The sequence below is a fragment of the Cydia pomonella genome, chromosome 23 (assembly GCF_033807575.1).
Source record: "Cydia pomonella isolate Wapato2018A chromosome 23, ilCydPomo1, whole genome shotgun sequence".
NCBI lineage: Eukaryota > Metazoa > Arthropoda > Insecta > Lepidoptera > Tortricidae > Cydia > Cydia pomonella.
In genome coordinates this window covers 8,759,401-8,781,307 of record NC_084725.1, presented here as the reverse complement: position 1 = coordinate 8,781,307, position 21,907 = coordinate 8,759,401, and the positions used below count along the sequence as shown (strand labels likewise).

Genomic DNA, 21,907 nt, shown 5'->3' with positions numbered 1-21,907 from the left:
CAGCAGTCGCGACTCGAGTCTTGTACTTTACGCCTCGAAGCTTAAATTCACAACACTACGCCTGGGTCATTCTACGAAAATCTCATTCCTGTGGCCATACATATTAGGAAATTCCCAGCAAATTCAAATTCCGCTTTATTAGCATCTCATTTTTAGTGACTGTAAAAACTAAGTTCCATCTACACCAAAGACAGCTAAGCGGAATCTCTTGGGATTTGAATAAGTATAGCCAGGGCAATGAGAATAGAATGACCCACCTACTTTATTTGACCCGGAACACCCAACCAAAAACAGGTCTCAAGCACTAAGTCCCTGTCTTGCCTGAATAACCAATCAGATCACAGGAAAACTATTTCAAACACCGGCTCTGTGCAAATAAACAGCTTCCCACCATCGGAGTATTTCGGATTTAGCATCCGGTCAGATAAACTTTTGCTCAATGAATTCGCAAAGCAATTTGAAGAGAGCAATTCAGAAAGCTTGGTTATTGCTGTTCTATACGTATAATTCGGAATATTAATCGAGCGTTTCAACCGCATGATTTTTTTGGAGAAACATTTCAAGATTGTTTTCGTAAAGGACGAGTAAGTATTTCCAACCGAAAGCAATATCGAATTATATTGTTACTTTAACAATGCCAGACAGCCTACACAGTGATAGAAATCCCGCGCTCTACACACACGGCGTCGAAAGTCATGTCTACCGCGAAACACGAAAATCGAAATTTCGTTATCGAAACGAACTTTCGTGTTTCGCGTTGGCCTTCTGCTTTCCGTGAAAAGAAGGATGAGGATAAAGGATGACTCACGTTAGACCGGCCCGGGGCTGGGCCGGGCCGTCCAGCAGTTCGTGTTCTACGGGTGATCGATGATCGCGTGATACTTTCTATAGAAAACGAAGTGTCGGACGCCCCGGCCCGGCCCCGGTCTAACGAGCCTAAGGCGGTATTCACACTGGATGAGGATCCACACGCCGCTCCGGTGTGCGAGCGGGATACCCACTGCTATACGTACATAGCGCTTAGGGATTGCAATCCGGTCCGGCGGATCCGGTAATCCGGCCGGATCCGGCACTTTTCAGGAGCTACCGGATCCGGTAAAAATCGCCGGATCCGGACCGGATCCGGTAAAATAAAAAAACGCCTAAATACAGCACGCACTGTGCGTTTTGGATGAGGAAAAGGCGACGGATGAGAGGTATGAAGTTGAACAGAGCATAAAACGAATGAAAAAGTTTAAATATAGTTAAATAAAAATATATTTATTATGACGATGACTGGGAACAGAAGATGCCTTTTATGTTGGTGGCACGATATGACGATTACATAAATACTATAATAGAAGGAAAAATTAAAGGATGGAGATACCATGGAAGGCATTTGTAATTTATGCTAAAGAGAAGGTTAATGTTGTGTCATAATGATGTGATAGGAGATTAAAAGTAAACAAATTAGCAGGATTAAGTCGGCGGTACTCAACCGATTAGAGTTGGGCTAATCAATATGTGTTACATCTGTGAATGAATATATGATAACATTGATGATCTTTAGTTTACTCCGCTTTTATATATATATATATATATATATATATATGATAAAATATTGTTTATTTTCTATTCAAATTTAAGAGAGAATCTTTTATATTTACAATTTCAACCAATCTTATGCAATTTCCTTCATCTCCTGGTACATGCAACTCTACGTCTAGCCAATTCTTTATTTGATCCATTTAACTTTTCTTAGGAAGTCCCTTTCCGCGATGGATTTCAATCCTACACTCTATTATTTTTTGCATGAGATCATCGTGTCGTGTTCGATTTCCTATAATTTGACCAATATAATTTTCTGTAAACTAAGAAAATGTTAAATTTTTTAAATCATACAGTCAACTACTTTTCAGGCAAAAAATGATAGCAAATTGAATATCATTTTGGCTTATTTTCTTACTATAATGGATGTCAACGTTACAAAGAATTCAATCAAAGAACAGTTACGAAAACTTGTCCTTACAAGGAGTTCCAATTCCCACGCCACATCCCATTACCGGGCTTTGGAAACTAATCAAATTTATAAATGTAAACGAAAATTTGAGCACTTGTGAATGGTCAAATATAATAAATGACCAATTTAATATTTTGTTTTTAAAGTGATATTGACAGTGTCACACTTTTTACTACTAAGTTCAATTTTATTGTTAAGAAGTTATTTATTAACTTCAAATTATAGATTAAGGAATACGTATTACGCAAAAAACTAGAAAAATATGTCATTTAATTAACTTTAATATCCCTATCCGGATCCGGTCCGGCCGGATCCGGCCGGGTTATGGCCAAAATCCGGCCGGATCCGGCCGGATTGAAAATCAATCCGGTTTGCAATCCCTAATAGCGCTGTCTTGTTCATATACCAGAATGGAGTGCAGATTCGCACCAGTGGGACAACCAATAATGTGTTAAAGTCAATGGCAGAATGGGGTACCTAATGACCAAGAAATGACAGTAACATAGAATCCCTCAATAATTCAGAGAAATTTGTAATAGTACCTACATTAATACAGAGGCCGGTAAAGGGTTGCAAGCCAAGTAGATATCGACGGCCGAGCTTAGGGAGATTTGTATAGTGCTTTTCTCAAACTTGAAATGAAAAAAAAAGTAGTCAATTTATTTTATTCGTAAGTTTACACAGTTAAAAACAAATTACGAATCTACTACAATTTGATGGTTGAATGCCAAGACGTTGTTGCACAATTTGACGTTTAAAAACAAAAGAAGATTTACACATTTACAGGCCTGAGTGTGTAAGGCTGTATGAAATTCCTTTACATATTATCTTCACTCATCGCACCGGATACGTAGTACTTCCGGACCTAATTTAAAGAAAGTCATGTCAATATTTCATTGCAAGTTTGATAAAAAATGCTTTTAGATAGCAACTAAACGATATTTATGTTCCTACTAAACGTATCCAAATAAGAAACCTGTCGTCAACCGTCGGTTACACAACCAGAAATGTATTTTTGAAAGAAATGCCATCGTCCGCTCTCATTGCTCGAGTTATACGAACACAAACGTTTGTCCCATTAGTCCCAAACATTTTTCTTGATGAAAAACGTTGGGCCAACGTTGGTATAAAGATCTATTACTCACCAACCCGTGGCTTGGCAGTTACCACCGGATTTACATCACAAATTTTTAAGTGTAAGTCATATCTTTTTCCTGATGAATGATGAATAGTAATTAAACGATTGCTATTTGCATCCGGCTGGTTTATAAGTAGTCAATATGTCGTTTGATTGCGCAATTATGTTGATAGTTTGTTTCTTGGAACGGTTTGCAGAAATATTTTTACGTTCGTCGTTTAAAAGTGGCCAGGTAGAGAGAGATTCGCGTGAGATTTAAAATTTTAGCTGAAAATCAGGAAACAACATATTTACCGATACGAATTAATGTGTTGTATATAAATATTATAATGATTTCCACTCCTTATAAAATAACACGGTGAATGGTTTCTTTTTCATTGCACCTTAAGTTTTACCCATTTACCAAAATGTTCTCAGATCTCAGCTATCAAAAAGGTATAGTGTCAAAATGCCTGAATCTCAGAATGACTAACTTTTTTTCTCAAAACACCACATTCCCAAAATGTCTAAACTTCAGATCGATTGAAATTACCTAGGGTGCTATTTTATTTAATCGATAAGATAAGTTGTTAATAAATATTGTTATAATTATAATGTATTATAAAACTTAAGACATGGATAAACTTAAGTAAATATTTAGAAAAGAAGTCCAGTGGAAATTCGGCATTTGATGAAGCATATTTTTTGCCATTTTAAGAAGGAACCAATTTGATATTTAGGCATTTTGAGACTAGTTAGTGTTTTGAAATTTAGGACAATATTATAAGGGCATTATGATATTTAGGTATAAGGGAATTTTTTTTATTGTAACTGCTCATAACTGAACTGGAGCTAAAATTATCTCAGTAGGCTTACGGATGTCTATTCATTAGTTTTAAAAACTGTAATTAAGTCACATTTATAATCGGCTTCACTGGTTATAGTGGTGAGATTTAATATGTGTTCAAAATGCGTAAGTTTTAAATGTAATGAAGTTTTTTAATTATTTACGTTGGTAGGAGATAAAACTTGTCAATTGGAAAGCTAGTTGAGTGTGTTAATTCGCGGATTAGCAAAGCAATATTTTTGTTTTATACGGTTACGCGGTAAAGTGCAGACCAAAATCACGACATCAGCAAGACCTCTTTGACAATACGAGTAAGACATGATAAGCCCTGACATTAACCGAGTTAAATAACAGATGGAAGCGCCAAAAACAACCCGTCTCTACAAACCAATATATCAACGTATGTTGCGATTTGTACAATGACCACTGGGCATTTATTTGCCATACAAATTAGTGTATCCGGCCACTTTCGATTTAAAGCTCTTGGGCGAATGTTGCTAATCTCTTAATAAATTTGTTGGAAGCGCTGATTTAGACTGTGGACTGGCGTGAAAAGTTGCGCAAGTTGAGCATTCAGATGAAAGATATTTGGAATACCAAATGAAAGTATTTTGAAACGTAATTTATATACATTTCGTGGCCAGATTTTAGACTTATCATTTAATGAAATACCATTTTATAATTGAGTGGTTCATGATATGGTTAGATTAGGTTTGACTTTTTAATGACGTGGCCAACCGATCTTTTCGTGAAATAAATAAATATTATAGGACATTATTATACAAATTGACTAAGTCCCACGGTAAGCTTAATAAGGCTTGTGGTGAGGGTACTTAGATAACAATATATATAAATATTTATAAATACTTAAATACATAGAAAATACCCATGACTCAGGAACAAAATAATAAATATCCATGCTCATCACACGAATAAATGCCCTTACCAGAATTTGAACCCGGGACCGGCTTCATAGACAGGGTCACTACCCATTAGGCCAGACGGGCCGTGAAATCATTGCCACATTATAGAATGATCAATTCTAAGATCTGGCAACGACATTAAAATTGCGGATCATTTCGTAACTACATATTGGATATTAATTAGAACTTCATAGACGACTCATAAACAGAGTTTTAAATTTCAAACTTAAATACTCTCAAGCACATCGTCATATTAGTAAAATGCACTGAAATGTACAGAGAGTAATGTGAACTCAATATAAAAACAAGTTAGATTTCAAAAGATCAGATGGAATCCCTAAATCACTTCGTAGATTCAAATTTTATTGCTGACAGGTACCGATGCCTACTCCGATATTGTGGCATTTTCAAAGTAACAACTTATTTATGTATACGATCGAGTATTATAGAATAAGCAATAAGTGAAATTATTTCACACGTAAATATCCAGAGAGCCTATATATCTCCCGTTGAGATAAAAATGTAAAGAAGAGATAAACCCCCATCTCATGCATTAAAAATCTATCAGGCTTTTTCACCACTTATAGAAAAAGACACCAAATATTACTATCCCTTCGGTCAGGTAACAACGAAAATACCTCACTTGACCTCAAACAGTTAAACACCAAAACAAACATGTGTCTTGTTACGTCTAAATCCACTCAACACCCCCACTGCCCGCGGCCGTGGGAGGTGCATCGGATACCTGCGAACTATTTCCAACCAAGTGCACCGATTATTTGGCTATTAATATCTCGTGTTTTGACTCACGAGTATTGTTTAGATTCGTTGAGTAAGCGTTTCAAGTGGGATGGGATTTTAATTCTCGGCAAATTTTTCGTCGAAGATCATGCTGTGATTAATGCTCTTATTGATCATGTATACAACCGTTTACCTCTTGATAATTCCCACTCGTATGTAATGAAAAGTTAACTGGAAGAGATCTCTCAAAGTCATAATTTGGTGTGAAAGTGATCACCTACTGAATGGAAAACATTAACGAGTAAGGTCAGGGTGAATTGCAAAAAAAAAGTAAGATAAGCGTAGTTAAGAAGCTGTGACGCTCGTAGTCTTATATTAATTGGTTCATTTGCGGTACGAAAATTAACCATGTAAATTATATTGTGTTGTATTTATTGTAATTAATTCATACACATATATAAGTCTATAGCATACGCTTACACACTTTTATGCATATTACTTAAATAGAAATGGCTTCTATTAACAATGGAAATGGACAATGGAGTCTATTAACTATATAGGTAACTAAAATAAACTTTTTAACAAATAATAAAACCGACTTCAAATATTACCAAAAGCGCCATACATATACCTATAACATTTGAAGTGTTCCCTCGATTTCTCCAAGATCCCATCATCAGACCCCGACTTGGTGCCATCGGGACCATCTCGGGGTTATACCCGTTCGATTAAAAAAGAATTTTTGAAAATCGGTTCACGATTCTCGGAGATATCGAGTAACATAAACATACAAAAAAAAAAACAGTCGAATTGACAACCTCCTGCTTGTTTGAAGTCGGCTAATAACCCTTCGGATCAATTTGTCACGTGCAAGTGATTGTGTTGATCAAGGCGATTTTAATTTTAATTATGTATGTTTTCAACACGTAGGTGATCTGTCTGATCGTCATCCCTCCTACTTAAATTCTGATTTACAAGTCATGTGATACATCAATCTCGTGACAAGTCATAACGTGAAAACTATTGGAATTTCCTCACCTAGTCATCACTGGCATCTATGGAGTAATATTTTTAAATAGTTCATTGATACGAGTATTAACGTAGACATTTGGCGTTAGTCACAAACGCTTGTCAAGTTAACAGTGTCATATGAACATTATGAAGAAGAGGAGGCCGCGCAAGGCGCCTCGCAAGAGCCAGTGTGGCACTGCAGAGCCGGATATTGCTTCTGGCCTGAGGGTTGCCACACCGAACACGGCGCTATATGTATCGCGCCTGCATGTTTCCGCCACGGCAGAAGATGTGGTGGAATATGTCCGCAAGAAGATTCGTTATGAGCTGAAAGTATTCCAGCTGCGATCGCGGCATTACGTGCACTTCAGCTCGTTTGTGGTGCGCGTCCCGCGGCCGCTGCTGGAAACCATCGCGAGCGCGGACTTCTGGCCGAAAGGTGTGATATTTCGGCGGTTTCGTGGGAATCTGCCGAATCCCGCACCAGAACAGGTGGCGCAACCGAAAACTGCGTCGTCAAAATGATATTTATATTTTAAGATTTTTATTATTGTATGTATGCTAGTCTGTAAGGTATGTATATATGGGCCATAGTTGCCTGAAAATAAATGATATTTAATTTATTTAATTTAATTTAACTATGAAGTTGATGTTTAATAATGATAGTACTTCGAGTACTTAAATCATGTTTGCGCTAAAAATATATTTTCTATTAAAACATTTACCTAAACACCAACCACAAACTTTGCGTAAACAAAAACTAATTTTGCGTAAACATTAATTCGTCCGAATTATATAAATGTTGTATTAAAATCTGTAAACATTACAAGGTTAATAAAGACATCCAACATTAACCATAACCTCGTGAAAGAAATCCGTAATATAAATAAAATACGTGACTGGTTTTAATTTAGAAAAACATCCGCCAACGGCCGTCGTTAAGAAGAAGGCTGTAAAATCAGCAATGTTCAGCTACGTGCTGATTCGCTCCAAGCGTCGATTTACTAATAAAATTGTTTATAGTACTTTTATTACTTGCCGAATCGCTGATTTATTGACTTCTGAAAAAAGTGGAAAACCGCGCGGATTCATAGGTACTATAATGGTTAATGTTAAATATTCTAAGAATACTTTTATTGCTTATCACATGTATTGGTACTTATTATTTATATAATAGTTGTCTGTTGCATTTTATGGTGCACGTAGGTAGGCAATTACTGTACAAGCTGATTTTAAACGATTGCATGATAAATATGTAAAACCGTAGTTAAGTACAAAAACCTCACAACTAGGAACAAAACAAATTATTTTATGAAATATTTTTTTTACTTGTTTTTTAAAGTAGTCACACGACTAAATATAAAATTATAAACTGAAATAGATAATATATCATACACTAGAGAAAGAGTGACCAAATCCACCGATGGCCGAGGCGGGAATCGAACCCGCGTCTTCACTCTACGCGGCTAACGTCCTGACTACTAGACCACCCGGCCACAGTGGTACCCGTCCCCAGTGGTACCCGTCCCAAATTCTCTGGTGTATGCTGTATGTTTGGTGTATGTATTTTGAAAGGCTAGACGCCTTTGACCAAGTCTAAGGGCGAGCAGTGTGTGCTTTCACCTTCTATACAAATATTCTGTCTATATTTACTGGATTACGGTATATACATAGAGACTGATGCTGCCATCTATACGACTACACCATCTCTCTCGCTCGGCCACCAGTGGACATTCATTTTTTCTTTAGTGTATGATATGTATTTCAGTTTACAAAAACCTCACAATTTTGTGAACATTTGGTTGAGTACACAATTTCAACCTTTCATAATTATGTCAAAAATCATGGTTCCAAGCCTTGGTTGCGCTGTATAGAACAGAAAAATCATTCCCGAAAGAAAAAATGCATAAACATGACTTATATTGCATTTATATTTGTTTTGTGTCCAATTTATGGTGACAAATTGCTCATTTTAGATCTATTTAACTGACATTCCGATAACATCGTGTCTAGTTCTAGCGAAACTTTCTTGAATTGTTGGCCGATACGCTCCTGTATCGGAACGATCGCCAAAACGCCTACCTAATATCGGGACAATGATCGCCGAATAAACATTCCAACGGCGATCACCTCGTGAGCCAAGTCAAGGTGCTGGCTAACTTTGATTGTCTCGGCCTTCGCGAGGTTCTCGTCCCGTCAGTACTAGATATGAACACTCCGAAGCGCTCATTAGAAGAACTTATCATTTACGAATGGTCATTAGGAACTGGGTTGTCGATAGAGAGGACTAAAAATCTCTTTTCAATGTTATTTAAGGAGAATTTGTCTGACAAGAGTCTTTGTTAGTCCAATTTCACAAGCCGCTGGTAAACTCCCTACCCAAACTCATAGAAGCAATTTTGTGGCTTATGTGTAGAATGCCTAAATTTCATTCATGTTAATAAGTAAATAATAATAATAAATATTGCGGATAATCATATACAAATCGATGTAGCGCCGAACTAAGCAAAGCTTGTACTATGGGTAAGATAGATACATATTTATATGCATAGAAAACACCCAGGACATAGGAACAAATATCGGTTTTCATCACACAAATAAATGCCCTTACCGGGACTCGTATCCTTCATAGGCAAGGTCACTCACTATAGTGGGGCCTAGTAGCCAGACCGGGAGTCCTAATTTTTTTGTATTTTTCCTTCACTTGGGATCGGTATAGCATGTCTTTTTCTTCCATACCTCTCTGAGTTCGTCATCTCATCATTCACCTCCTTTCTTTTAATATCATCTTTTCCTTAGTTTTCCTTTCCTTAAAATAAAAAATATTACAGCAAAGTAATATTTTTTTGTTTTAATTAATATGGATTTCCGCAAAGTAACGCCCGATTCTATTCATTATTTGTCCTTTCCTTCTTTTATATTCCTCCACATTCATTGCTATTATTTTGCGTTACCAAGTTAGGCGATTTGATCTTAGTTTTTGAATTATTAGTAAAGCCATGTAATATCTTTGTACCAAAAATCACCTCCTAGCGTTTTCACAAATATTAGAAGTGTAGGTAGTGTTCGTAAGCGATTCTTGGTGGATTGTTCTTTCACACTTATTCATATCGAAATCAAACCGGGATAAGTAGATATTTAGTCGTGTATTCATACCGTAATGTGCTTTAGACATAGAGAAATAAGAAGTAAGCATAGAGTGCTCACTCTTTATATCAGTTTTGGTACCATAACGCTTATTATTTTCGTAGTAAACTTCTAGCATCGAGTAGCGGAATTATCAGTTCTGCTATTTGACAATCAAAGGAATCGAGTCTAAACAAAACACTACAACAGAATTATTAACTTATAAAAACGGGGCTTAATCCCGTATTAAGTTATAAATTTACCTCCGACGTTCTCCGAGACCACGGGGACAACGCCGTCCTCAAAACGACGGAGGTAAATTTAAAACTTAATACGTGAATAAGTCCCGTTTCTAAAAGTTGATAATGTGTAAAAATCGTGAAAGTTTGAATTAGTACAGAATGTACTCGTAATTATGATTTTGATCAATTTATTTCTCAACACCAAATCCAATGCTAGCAGCTTTATTCAAGAATCTTGACTCATCAATCCAAACAATAACGATGCAACTGTAAACCCAGCAAATGCATTGAAAACTCTTATTAATATTCATAATTAGATTTCATATTTCGTAATGTAACGCATGTCTCAAACTTGGCAAGCGGCCATGAAGAGCAAGATAGACATAGTAGTTTACTAAGTGTGAGAGAGACAGGTGGGCTTGTGTGAAAAATATGTATGCTAAGGTCTCCTGTTGCCATGAATCCAGCTATGAATAGAGGCAGTTCAGTGGTTGGTTATTTTTGTGCGTCGTGAAGGTTAGGTGTTTGTTCGTGAGGCGGGAAGTTTGCTGGTTAAATTAATGTGTGCTTCAGGTTTACAGTTACGATTCTTGTAGGTTTGTGTTTGATGGCTCTTCAGTATTTGAAGTAAACATTATGATTTATGAAGTTAACATGTAACGTATGTCTGTCAATGTGAAATTTTTAAGTTTCAAAGGACGACCAGAACATATATTTTTGTTTTTATTTTTACATTTCAAGACTAAGTCTTAGAAGCGCTATCTTTGTAGTTACTGTTTTGGACACCTACTACTTGTAATATATGTACTTATAAACCAAAAACCGAAGTGATCCCATAAGCGCTCCGTCAACAAGTTTTATACGGAGCTCTGGAAACCTGTCTGGTAGGCATCACTGCAAATACTTATCTTATTCATAAAACTTTACGAGCCTTAAATTAATTACCTAATTTATCTTTTACCTCTTTCTGAGAAATACACAAGTCAAAATGGCAGATTAAGACAAACGTTACTTAAATAATAGGTAATTAATGCTTGATGGTTATCTATATCTGTTTGATAATTATTTATTCCGATTATATTCAAAGTACTCGTTATTTATTTGTTTAGAAGTTTTTTCTGTATACCTATAGTAAATTATTAAAATAGTATTACTATAAAATGTAATTAACTGATATTATGTTTTTATAGCTACTTTGATTAAATCACTGTGTTATCTTTTGTCTACAGGAGCAGGTGAGCAAAGGTGAAACGACAGTTCACTTAGAAAGTGGACTATACACATCAATCACCAAAAGTGGACGTTATAATAAATTCCTCAAAATAAAGGCGCCTCCCATGAACAATGTGGAGTTTTGAGAATTTGTCATACTATATAACGTAAAACGAAAAGAAAAACTGTATCCGGATGACAGATGCTAAGAAGCCACGTGACTTTTTCTATACGCTAAAGTTTCGATGGGCGTTTTCTACCAACGATTATCTTGGCTAGCCCCCCTAGAGAGATAGTATAGGTCCAGAGACATCTCGTATTCTCAGATATATCTGATGTCTTAAAAATAGTCTGTTGGAAAACGGACCCAGGCAAAGGTCGGGATAACACTAGGTAGAAGAATGTCTGATGTCTTAAAAGGCACATATTACTTGACGTGAAGTCAATTCTATCGAAAGAACTGTCGTTCATTTGAACGTCAATATCAACAGCTAGTAAAAACTTGTGACAAATGTTTACTTCGCTACGTGACTACAGCCACGGTTAATCTGCCGAGAAATACTGAGAAGATTACACTAGTAGCGCGTGGAAATTAGTGTTGGTTAAGATTCAAGTCCTTTGAGTCCTCTGCTTTAAGACTCGACTCAGTTTTTCAGAGATAGCTCTTAATATAATAGTAATAGTCTTTTAAAGATAACTCTCAAATTATGTAAAAAAAATTACGAAAAGGCTTTTTCTTCACATTAAATTCATGGGTTATGCAAAAATCATTAAAAAATTACTATTTTCCTTTGTTTCTCGTAGATAAAACCATAAAAGTCTTTAGAGTTAGATCAAGCTAAGCTGTCAAAACCGCTGCCAACTTATCGTGGTCTGACTCTATTTGAAGATTTGAGTCCTTTTAAGTTGCACTGAAAAAACTCAATAAAGGACTCGACTCAGGACTTAAAAGAGTAGGAAGTTTTTTAAGCGCATAGTCGCTTAAAAACGATTGGAGTTCTTCGAATTGAGACTTCTTACCAACTCTACTCGAACTATCTAATTCAATATGAAACGGGGAAGCAACCTTAACAAATGTCTGGATATGCCGCCTCCACCTGGGCCCGGAAAAGTGGATAGCCCAGGAGATGCTGCCTGGATGATGAGAGGGATGAAATGCGTGTCAATGGTCTTAACTAAACAGGATGCCGAAAACCCTGCAAAGTGGAGGAGAAAAAGCAAGGAAAGCGGACCCTGGGCACCGAAGCAATAGCGGAGGATTCAACCGAGAGGAATAAACACTAAGAAGAGAGAAAAGGATGAAACAGGGAAAACAGCCAAGAAAACGGATTTTTATGCGGTTTTCACCTATGTATCAATAGAGTGCTTCTTGAGGAAGGTTTAGGTGTTTTATTTGTTAAGTTTATATGTAACCCGTGCGAAGCCGGGCGGGTCGCTGGTATACAAGAAGATGGACCTATTTAGGATCAGTAAAAGCACGATATTTATAAAATGTTCACTATTACAATACTTCAAAGCAGCCAGTAGTTATTTTAAATAATCTGAATCACCATTAGCCCTAATTATGCGTTGAGATCATTCACTTGGCGTTGAAAGGCCATTACGAGATGAACGGATTGGAAGAATTACACAATGTAACAAAGTGTTATCAGATTGAGATTTGGCGTGCGACCAGCCAGATTTTGCAGTTCAAGGAATTGAATAAGGATCGCTCTTTATTAGAAGTGAGTGTAATTGAAGCCAAATGATTTTGAGACTTGAATTTACGTTCGATTACAATGAAGTGAAGCCACATGTATTTTTATAAAGAGATCATCAATTAAATAGAGAGATATTTTGAAGCCTTAACTTTCAACAAATTACAAACATTAGAAAAGTTTATATGAAGTCAAAATCTTGGAAATTCCGTACTTTATGACAAAATGCAACGCAATCGGATTTATAAGCGTGTAACAATGAAAGTTCTATCTATTGTCATGAAAGTCATTGTACCCAAGTATTAATGGTGAACATGACTAGTGTGAGTAGATACGTAAATCAGATTTGTACTTAACCCATTCACTGCCAGCGCGACCTACACGCTACGAGCGTAGCCAATAACACGCGTTTTCTGCTTTGTAACGAAAAACGCCTACGAACAGAGAACTCACCTTGCGAGTCGCTGGCATCTTCCTTCTGTCTATCTTCCTTAGTATTCATTTAGATAAAACCTACAAAAAAAATTACAAAGTCATTATCCGAAGGCTGGAGTCCTTTAAGCGCAAAAAAGATTCAATAAAGGACTCTACTAGGGACTTAAGACACGGAAGTGTTTTGAGCGCAGAGTCGCGTAAAAACGACTCAACTTCTTGAAATTGAGACTCGAAAGAGTCGAGTTCCTGCCGACACTACTTGACGCCAATGATGATTCATATGACAGTTAATTTTTGTATGGAGTAATTGTCATTGTCGAATGTTTTCGGACTTTTTTGGTACTTACACATTTTTTTTTTTTATTAAGAAATGTAACAATTAAGTAATAAAAATACGATAAAAACCTAATAATTTAATTATTTTTTAAATTAAGTGTATCGAAAAGTGAATTGGAGGAAGTGTCATAGTAATCATCTTTCGCCGCGTCAAGTACATATGTGATGTTCCACATGAAAAGGTACCGCATGGCGGCGGGCACTTACGTGGTATTTCACGTCGCTCCTATACGAATACGATGCTACACGTCTTATGCGCCAACTGCCATAAAGTACCTTTATCCTTGGGACGTCATATACAGGTTCTGCTATATTTTTAAGGCCCAGCCTGTGAGACAACCATAACTGATATCTCCTAGTAACTTTTTCACGGGGATATCTATATTCTAAAGCAGATCTGGATCAAAATCACATTTAGTTTCAGCTTCGTATCTTGAACTCAATTGATCAATAGCGGATATCTTTAATTAGCCAGTTCAGTATATTTCACGCTGGCATAATAGGCTAATCGAAATTGGACTCTAACTTCATAGTAACAGAAGCGTTGAATACCACTGTCCTGTTTTTAAGAAAACAGCATAAGTTGGCAAGCACATAGTGACAGTTACGACTTTTTATAATTGATTGATCGTACGTAGATTACCTCCCGATATTCCATAGATTTCGCATTAAGCAAACACGAAAGCTGGCTTGTTCACTTTTTCGACATACATATATTAATTATATACGCGCACTTATTAGTATTATTACAAAATATTTCTTAGGTTTAGATAGCAAACGTAGAGACAAGTAAACGGAGCTGATCTCGTACTTTTTAGATAAAATAATTGTCCATAAATTGTAACTATTATTTATATAAATAATGTTTATTAAAGTCACGTAGTTTTGTGCCGGTTAATTGTACAAAGTACTTAACAAATTCCATGCAATCTTGAGTAACAACACGACTTATCGAGAACGACAACCACAAAAACATCATTGATGTAAACATGGCTGAAGGTTTCTGTCGGCTATTGTGATAATTTAATAGGTAACGATTTATTTTAGGTAAGATAAAGTTCATATACTGATCCGCCTCACTGTAAAAATTGGATACGCGGCCGGCAACCCCGTTTCTCGCCGAGATTTGCGTACTGCTTTTATCAATCTTGCAATGAAAAAAAAATTGATGATTTTTTTTAGCTATTTGATGGTTGAATGCCAAGACGTTGTCACAATTTGACGTTTAAAATAAAAGAAGGTTAGTATAACAGGCCTAGATGTGTAAGGCTGTATGAAATTCCTTTACTTATCATATCGTGTTCACTCATCGCACCGGATAGGGACCGTGCGCGTTGGAGGGTCTGCCATCTTGTGGCCTGAATCGGAACCATAAACAGGCACATTTATACGTCAAGTGTTTTCTTGTGCTTAGTAGGTTCTGCCATCTTGTGGGCTACATCAGAACAAAAAACATCACATTTACGCCTCGCGCCAAAAATCTGACGGCTCCTGTGCTGCCTCCTACAGTTCATGCACGCTCCCTATACTTAGTATTTCCGGACCTAATTTGAAGTAAGTCATGTCAACATTTCCTTGCAAGTTTTGAGAAAAAAGTTTTGACAATAGCAGTGATGACTTTCTTACAAAAATAAACATGACAGTTTAGAGGGTTAATCATTGGATACACTCGATCTAGTTAAGTGATCTGTGGATCGCGAAATGCGGGGCGACGGCCGACGACAGGTTGCGGCCGTTCGAGTTCCGGCATTATTCATTTATTTGTCTTATTGTGTGTGCAAGTTACTCAGTAATAACATATACAAGAATAACTACTGACTAAGACTGTGCATTGGGATAAATTAAAAAGGTTATCTCGAAAATTGCAAATATCAAGCATTTCCTACTGCAGAGACAGTCAGTGAGATACCTTAGTAAGCGTAATAAAGTATGAAGTAAAGTATGGAGTGCTACTGGTATTAAATTAGCGATTTTCGAAATTACCCCACAAAACTACTTCAGCGAAACTATCACTATGTTTATATGCGTCGTAAACATTTAACACAAAGTGGATGAAGTCCTCAAGTGCCATCAATGTGGCGGAGGTTCACCTCTAAGATCGGTTATTGGTTACGGCAGCCATCTTCGGGCGCACGAGCGCCGAGCTAACTAGGAGTCGAAGTGGTCGCTATGATCGAAATCGGCCGGAAGGATCATCATCAAACATCTCACTACTTTGAGTCCTATATGTTGTTGCATTTAGCAGGATAGTGAATATTTAGATGCGGGGTGGGCAGCAACCAAGCTGCATCGTGCACAAGGCCGCTGGCATACATTAGCATTTGTGCGTACGTGTGCACACGCACGCCACACCGCACGCCTCGCTTGACCATCCACTGACTCCGTTTAACAAAGAAACTTGCCAGCAGCGGCTGCAGTAGCAACATGAGCATAATTTAATAAGTTTTTGGCATACAAATCATTTTTGGTACAAGCGTTTGTCGCTGACTGTACTTTTCTTACCACGGGCTACTAATACTCGTCCAGTATCTAAAAACTGCAAACACAAGTTGTTTTATCACAGAGTTCCTATGGCCATCTCCTATGTCCATCATCAGATCAGCTAGATGGTACCATAATATTGCATTGTCACCGATTTACATTATGTAAATTCGGAACCCTTTGTTTGACATAATTATTGAAATTCATAATGTAATGATTGTCAGATTAGTCATAATTCTGAAACCGTTAACTTTCAGGATTTTCGTAAGGTACGCTATAGATAGCTTAGGTTAGGTGTGTTTTATGGCAATCCTGATAAGTTACGCGTTTCTAAGAAAAAACTAATTATGACTAACGAAAATGCGGACAAACAATACATTATGACTTAAGCCTTTATTGGAAACAGGGATTTATGTAAATTTTCAGCTCAATAGGAAATCGGAAAGTGGGTCAAATTTTGCTTCCAAGATTTGACACTAACAAAATTACATACATACCAAGTGTCGGAAGATAACAGTAAATTTACTGTGGCTACCGATATTTAACCTTTTCAACGCCAAAGACCACTAAAACGGTCATCGTCTGTCGTGCCCGCGACGCCAATGACCATTAAAAAGGCTATGGCGGACGTTGTCAAAGCGACTTTCCTACTGTCAGTTAAAAAGCTTCATATTCGCTCTTCACCAGTTAACTTTTTGGCGTCCATGGCATTTCTTGACACGTGTGGAAAAGCGTTGAAAAGGTTAAAATTCATGTACATACTGGCAAGTTAAATAAAAAGCTTGTAAAAAGAGATATAAAACGATCCCCATTACTGCCATTACTACATACGTTACAAATGGAGTACTCGAATAGACCGCAGTCACCAATTAATTAAGGAGATGATGTTTGACTAATCGTATTCGTAGGTTCGATGCTCGGGTTAAGATCAATCATTGTCGTGAATGCGGATGGACGAGTTTTCCGACATTACTCATTGCTGAATGATTAAATGGCGCTGTTGTCGTTTGTTTTGTACTGTTGATGTTTCTTGGTAAATTGATGTATTTCTTTCTTCGCCAATACCTACGGGTGAGCACGAACAATAAATATTTAAAATGATGTACCTACTTTTTAGAGGAAAATGTTATACATACCCATAGTGCTTACATATTAATATAGTTAATACATACATATCAACATAGTTCGAATTTTTAATTATAATTTAATAAGCTTTTTGTATCTTGCCTGTAATAGATAAGTGACAGCAAACGACGTATGATGGTGGACAACTCCTCCATATAAACGTAGTCTCCATTTTCCTCTCTGGATATTGAGCTTATGCAGTACATTTTTACAATATTTGACGTATATCGAACCTCTACCCTTTCTTTTGACTTTTATCGACTTTTTTATTATTATTAAGTTTATAAACTTAGAGTTAGAAGTGAAAAATAATTCCGTACAAGCTTTGAAAGCTCTAAGATCGTATAAATTAACCGATCTTATAAAATGACCGGTTGAAAAGAACTCATCACCGACCTCAGAATTAACCGCGTTATCTATGCTTTAAGAAGAATAAGCCAAGTAGTCTCAATAGATGCGGCTCTCACTTCCTACTATGGTGATATTCATTCAATCCTTTAATATGGAATGATAATGTGGAGTAGATCTACGGATATGGATGATGCATTTCTCATGCGATAACTACTGGTTAATAGTTATTTATTTTACCAGGGGGCAAAGTCGCTGTTTAACCGCTCGTGCTGAAATTGATACCCGAGCAAGCGAAAGATTCCATAATTAGAGAAATGGAATATTTAGCGTTGCGAGGGTTTCAAGGCACGAGAGTTAAACAAACTTTGTCTCCGAGTGCAACACAAAAATTTTCACCACACCAACGCGAGGAAAATACTAACTACGAAATACCAAAAAAATCAAAGCTAATCAAATTCAAATGAAGTAATAAAAAACTTATCATTCAAAATCATAATTTAAAAGTAAATTCTAATAGTTAACGTAAGGAAACAATTCAAAATTTGGATCTGATTACTTTGCCCCACATGTAGATAAAGTGCAACTTTCTCATTAGTTTTTGAACAATCAAGAGGGCCTTTACCAGTTGGTGTGGTGAAAATTATTAAATCATTGTAGGTATATACTTAACTTTTTTTTTTTTCATTTCGCTTTCGTGGTTTTTTGGAGAAGTTTTATTTACTTACAGGAATTGTTTATTTAGCTTAAAATTTGTATTGAAGGTAAACACAAGGAATCATTTATGATATTAACACTATGTTTTTAGTTTTTAATAAATTAAATATCCAATGACAGCACTAGGCTCAAGTAAGTACAATATTTAAATGGTCCCGATTATTGTCATTTATGAGCAGTTAATGATTGCTATCATAGATAATTAATGAAAGTTCTAGTTATTGCAGTAAATTTTTAGACATTCAGTGCCGTATCTCGCGCTACGAGCGTAACCGATAACATGAGAACGCCCGTATGTAGCGAAGTGTATATGAACAGAGAACTCGCATAGCGGGTCGCTGGCAGTGAATGTGTTAACTGGTTTTAAAACACTGCAAATATTATTAATTTTGATTCGTATAAGGTTTGTTATACTTTTTAAATCAATTGACGTACTTATTTAAAACTACAACCTTGAAGGTAATTTTTTTTTCTAATTTTGCGACATATTTCCTATACATCGTGCCAATGAAATTAACATCAATGTTTCCGTCAACATCGTGTGTCAAAAACTGTTGAATGTTTTAAAACTCTTGCGTTTAATTTTAATGTTAGGTCGAATTTTTCTTCATCGCAAATCTGATAATCGGTATTTACTGATAGGTAACAGACTATAGGTAATAGAAAAGACCTAGGAGGGTAGTGACAGGGGAAAGTTGTGGCAATGAAAATTTATTGGAAATAATCGTTGTCAAGCTGGAAGCAGCGCTCTTATGTCACATTCGAAATGCGTTTTTTGACGCATTACGTGATTTATGTGCTAATGGTAATAATAATGCAAAAAGTAACTTTTTCTACAAAATTTTATGGTGTTTATATCGTGTTAATACCTTTGGGTTATTATCATTTTTTTCTCAATATTCTTTAGTTTTTCAAATTGAAAAGATGATATACCTACATGTAGTTGATATTTTTATATACATATATTAGACATACTGTCAATTGATCATTCAACTCCAGAGGAATGGTAACAATTTTATTTCGCAATTTCGGGGTTGGTCCCATAGCAAAAGTTACTCAGTATGACCTAAATATTAATGGGTCTCTTTCTTTGCCTTTCGTTTTGTTACATTCTGTATACTTTCAAGAAAACACAGGTGTGGTTTCAGATATCTCTATCTTGAACTAGATGTTGTGTGGGATGCCAACTGGAACCTAAAGTTTTCTACAAATGTATTTTCATTCGTGTTAAGTATTACTGAGGCCTGAAAGGCATGTTGTAAGGATATGAAGGCCTTTTCTATTTCAATAATGCATTAAGACAAATGCACATAATACATAATACTAATAATGGACCATGACATCAGTCCTCTTGCCTCTTCGAACTATATCATTCAAAATTCAAAGTATGTATTTAGTGTCAATTCGCCACAATCAAAAAAACAGTTTATCCCAAGATTAATTTACAAACATATACATATAATATTACGATAAATTAATTAATTTTGAGCGATTAATTTCGAAACCCTTAGCGCACAAGTTTAACGTCCATTATTTCATATAAGTATTTTATATTAATGTTAAGTAATACTCGCACTACAAAACATTTGCGTAAAATACTGGGATGTTTAAGAAAAAAAAGAGCCAACTTACACAGCCCTTTAAATATTGCCACCTACAAAACTATGTACGAAAATCGTCAAAACAACATGTATCGAAAAAACGAAATCTGCAGTAAATTACTAATGTACAACTTTGTAAACTTTGAAATATATACAAGGTACACATATTAGGTTATTTTATTGATTCAATCGTGTAATTTGGCAGTGCGTGTCTAATATCTAGACACCAACGCTAGAAACTATCTAGACTGTCTATGTTATTACTTATATCATTATTTTTCATAATAGTAACATAAACTTGTCATCACAACGACAAATTTACCGATTACATTCGTCATTTGTCTTTTTCGTCAAATTTATGTGTTTGTGCTATTTTTGCGTAACATTAAATGAAATGTCAGGATTTGTTCATACGCATGAGTAACCTTTAAATATACAGTACAGTAAGCTGCAGAGTTAGATGCAGTAGGTAACGTAGTTTAAAAAAAATCGTAACGCTTTTTGGATCACAAAATACGGCTGCCATTAAATTTAATTAGCAATTTTGAGATCTTTCTCGAGAATCTGTAATACTCTAATACTCTGTATCGATTCGTATCCTAAGTTTTTGAGTTTCGCTCGATAGAAAAAATACATGAACATAGGTCTAAAATGCACTTAAAAATTATCCTGTTCCCGAAAATTTAGGTAACTAATGCCTAATTTTTGGTTATGATTTATGTGTATCAGCTGTGGTCCCTAAATACATAAGTCGACAATAGTTTTACCAATGTTCATAACATTTCGGGAACAGAAAATACAAATTAGAACCAAAATTTATGCGTGAGTCGATTATTTATTACCCACATTCCAAGGTTCATATGAATCGGGAATAACAGAAACCACATTTAGAACCAAAAAAATACGTAGAGTCAGACCAAGACAAGTCTGCAACGATATTGGTAGCACACGCAGTGCAAGTGTTATTTTAATCGGCAAATTTCTATGAAATTATGACGTAGGTATAAATCAAAATCGGTGCAGACTTACCTTGGTCTTGATTTTGTTATTTTAATAAATTGGATTCCGCTAGTGAACGTGGTCTCAAAACGATCTGATATACAAAGTGAACCGAAAATACGTTAACAAAGTTTTTTTGCAAATGTTTGCGTTTGTGTAATATGTGTAGCCAAAGGATGCCATTTTGAAGATATGTTTCGGTTAAATGGTTGTAGATTCAATCTCTAATGTAATTTTAAAAGACTTGTAAGAAAAATATTCCTAAAATTTTTTTGTCAACGTATTTTGGAGCCATCTTGTAGTCTGTTTAATTTTTTACAGTTCTGAATATGCTTTCAGAGCATCGATCATACATGAGCATGAACCAGAGAGCGGGCGGAGGCGAGCGGCCGCCGCGCCGCCTCTAGAAGAACAGCACAAATATCCCGCAGTTCAAAAATAGTCCGCCGGCTCGCCCGCTGCATACAAAAGTGGCGAGCCGTCCGGCACACATCTTGGCTTATCAAATTTCTCTACCCACACACGCCCGCGCCACACTTGGTTACCTACACGCCGCCGAGCCTTCATGCGTTAGTATGTTAGCACTCGCAAGCTAGCGTTTGTTACACTTCCTTGACACTTAAAGCACTGCGACATCCGAAGCAACACTCCTAACTTACACTGGAACACTGCACGTGAACACTGCTCACTAGGGTAAGGTTGGACCGAGCGCCCGTGGTTCGGTGCGTTCGCGCCGCGCCTGCCGTCGTCGAACTGCTGCTAGCGGACCCTGTCCGCGCCCGCGCGTCCAAAAATACCCCTTATTGTGTGTACATTCACTTATAATACCTTTCGTATAAATCTGAGATTATAAATAGATCGATAAGCGATATTAAACCGATGCTATTAACCCTAATGAGCAGGTGTCCTGGTTCGCGCGCGACCACGCGTCGCGGATAGGTTAGCACCGA

At 36.4% G+C, this 21,907-nt stretch overlaps 1 long non-coding RNA gene across 3 annotated transcripts in view; it reads left to right on the top strand.

Moving 5' to 3' along the window:
- The window catches only part of LOC133530503 (uncharacterized), a 68,250-nt gene extending 46,643 nt beyond the window's left edge, over positions 1-21,607 (top strand). For 2 of the 3 annotated variants that reach the window (XR_009801319.1, XR_009801318.1), the window contains exon 3: positions 11,236-12,737. This is a non-coding gene — a long non-coding RNA (uncharacterized LOC133530503). Of the gene's footprint in view, positions 1-11,235; positions 12,943-21,296 lie in introns of those variants that run through there. The other variant, XR_009801320.1, reaches the window with a different exon arrangement.
- Positions 21,608-21,907: the final 300 nt, after the last annotated feature.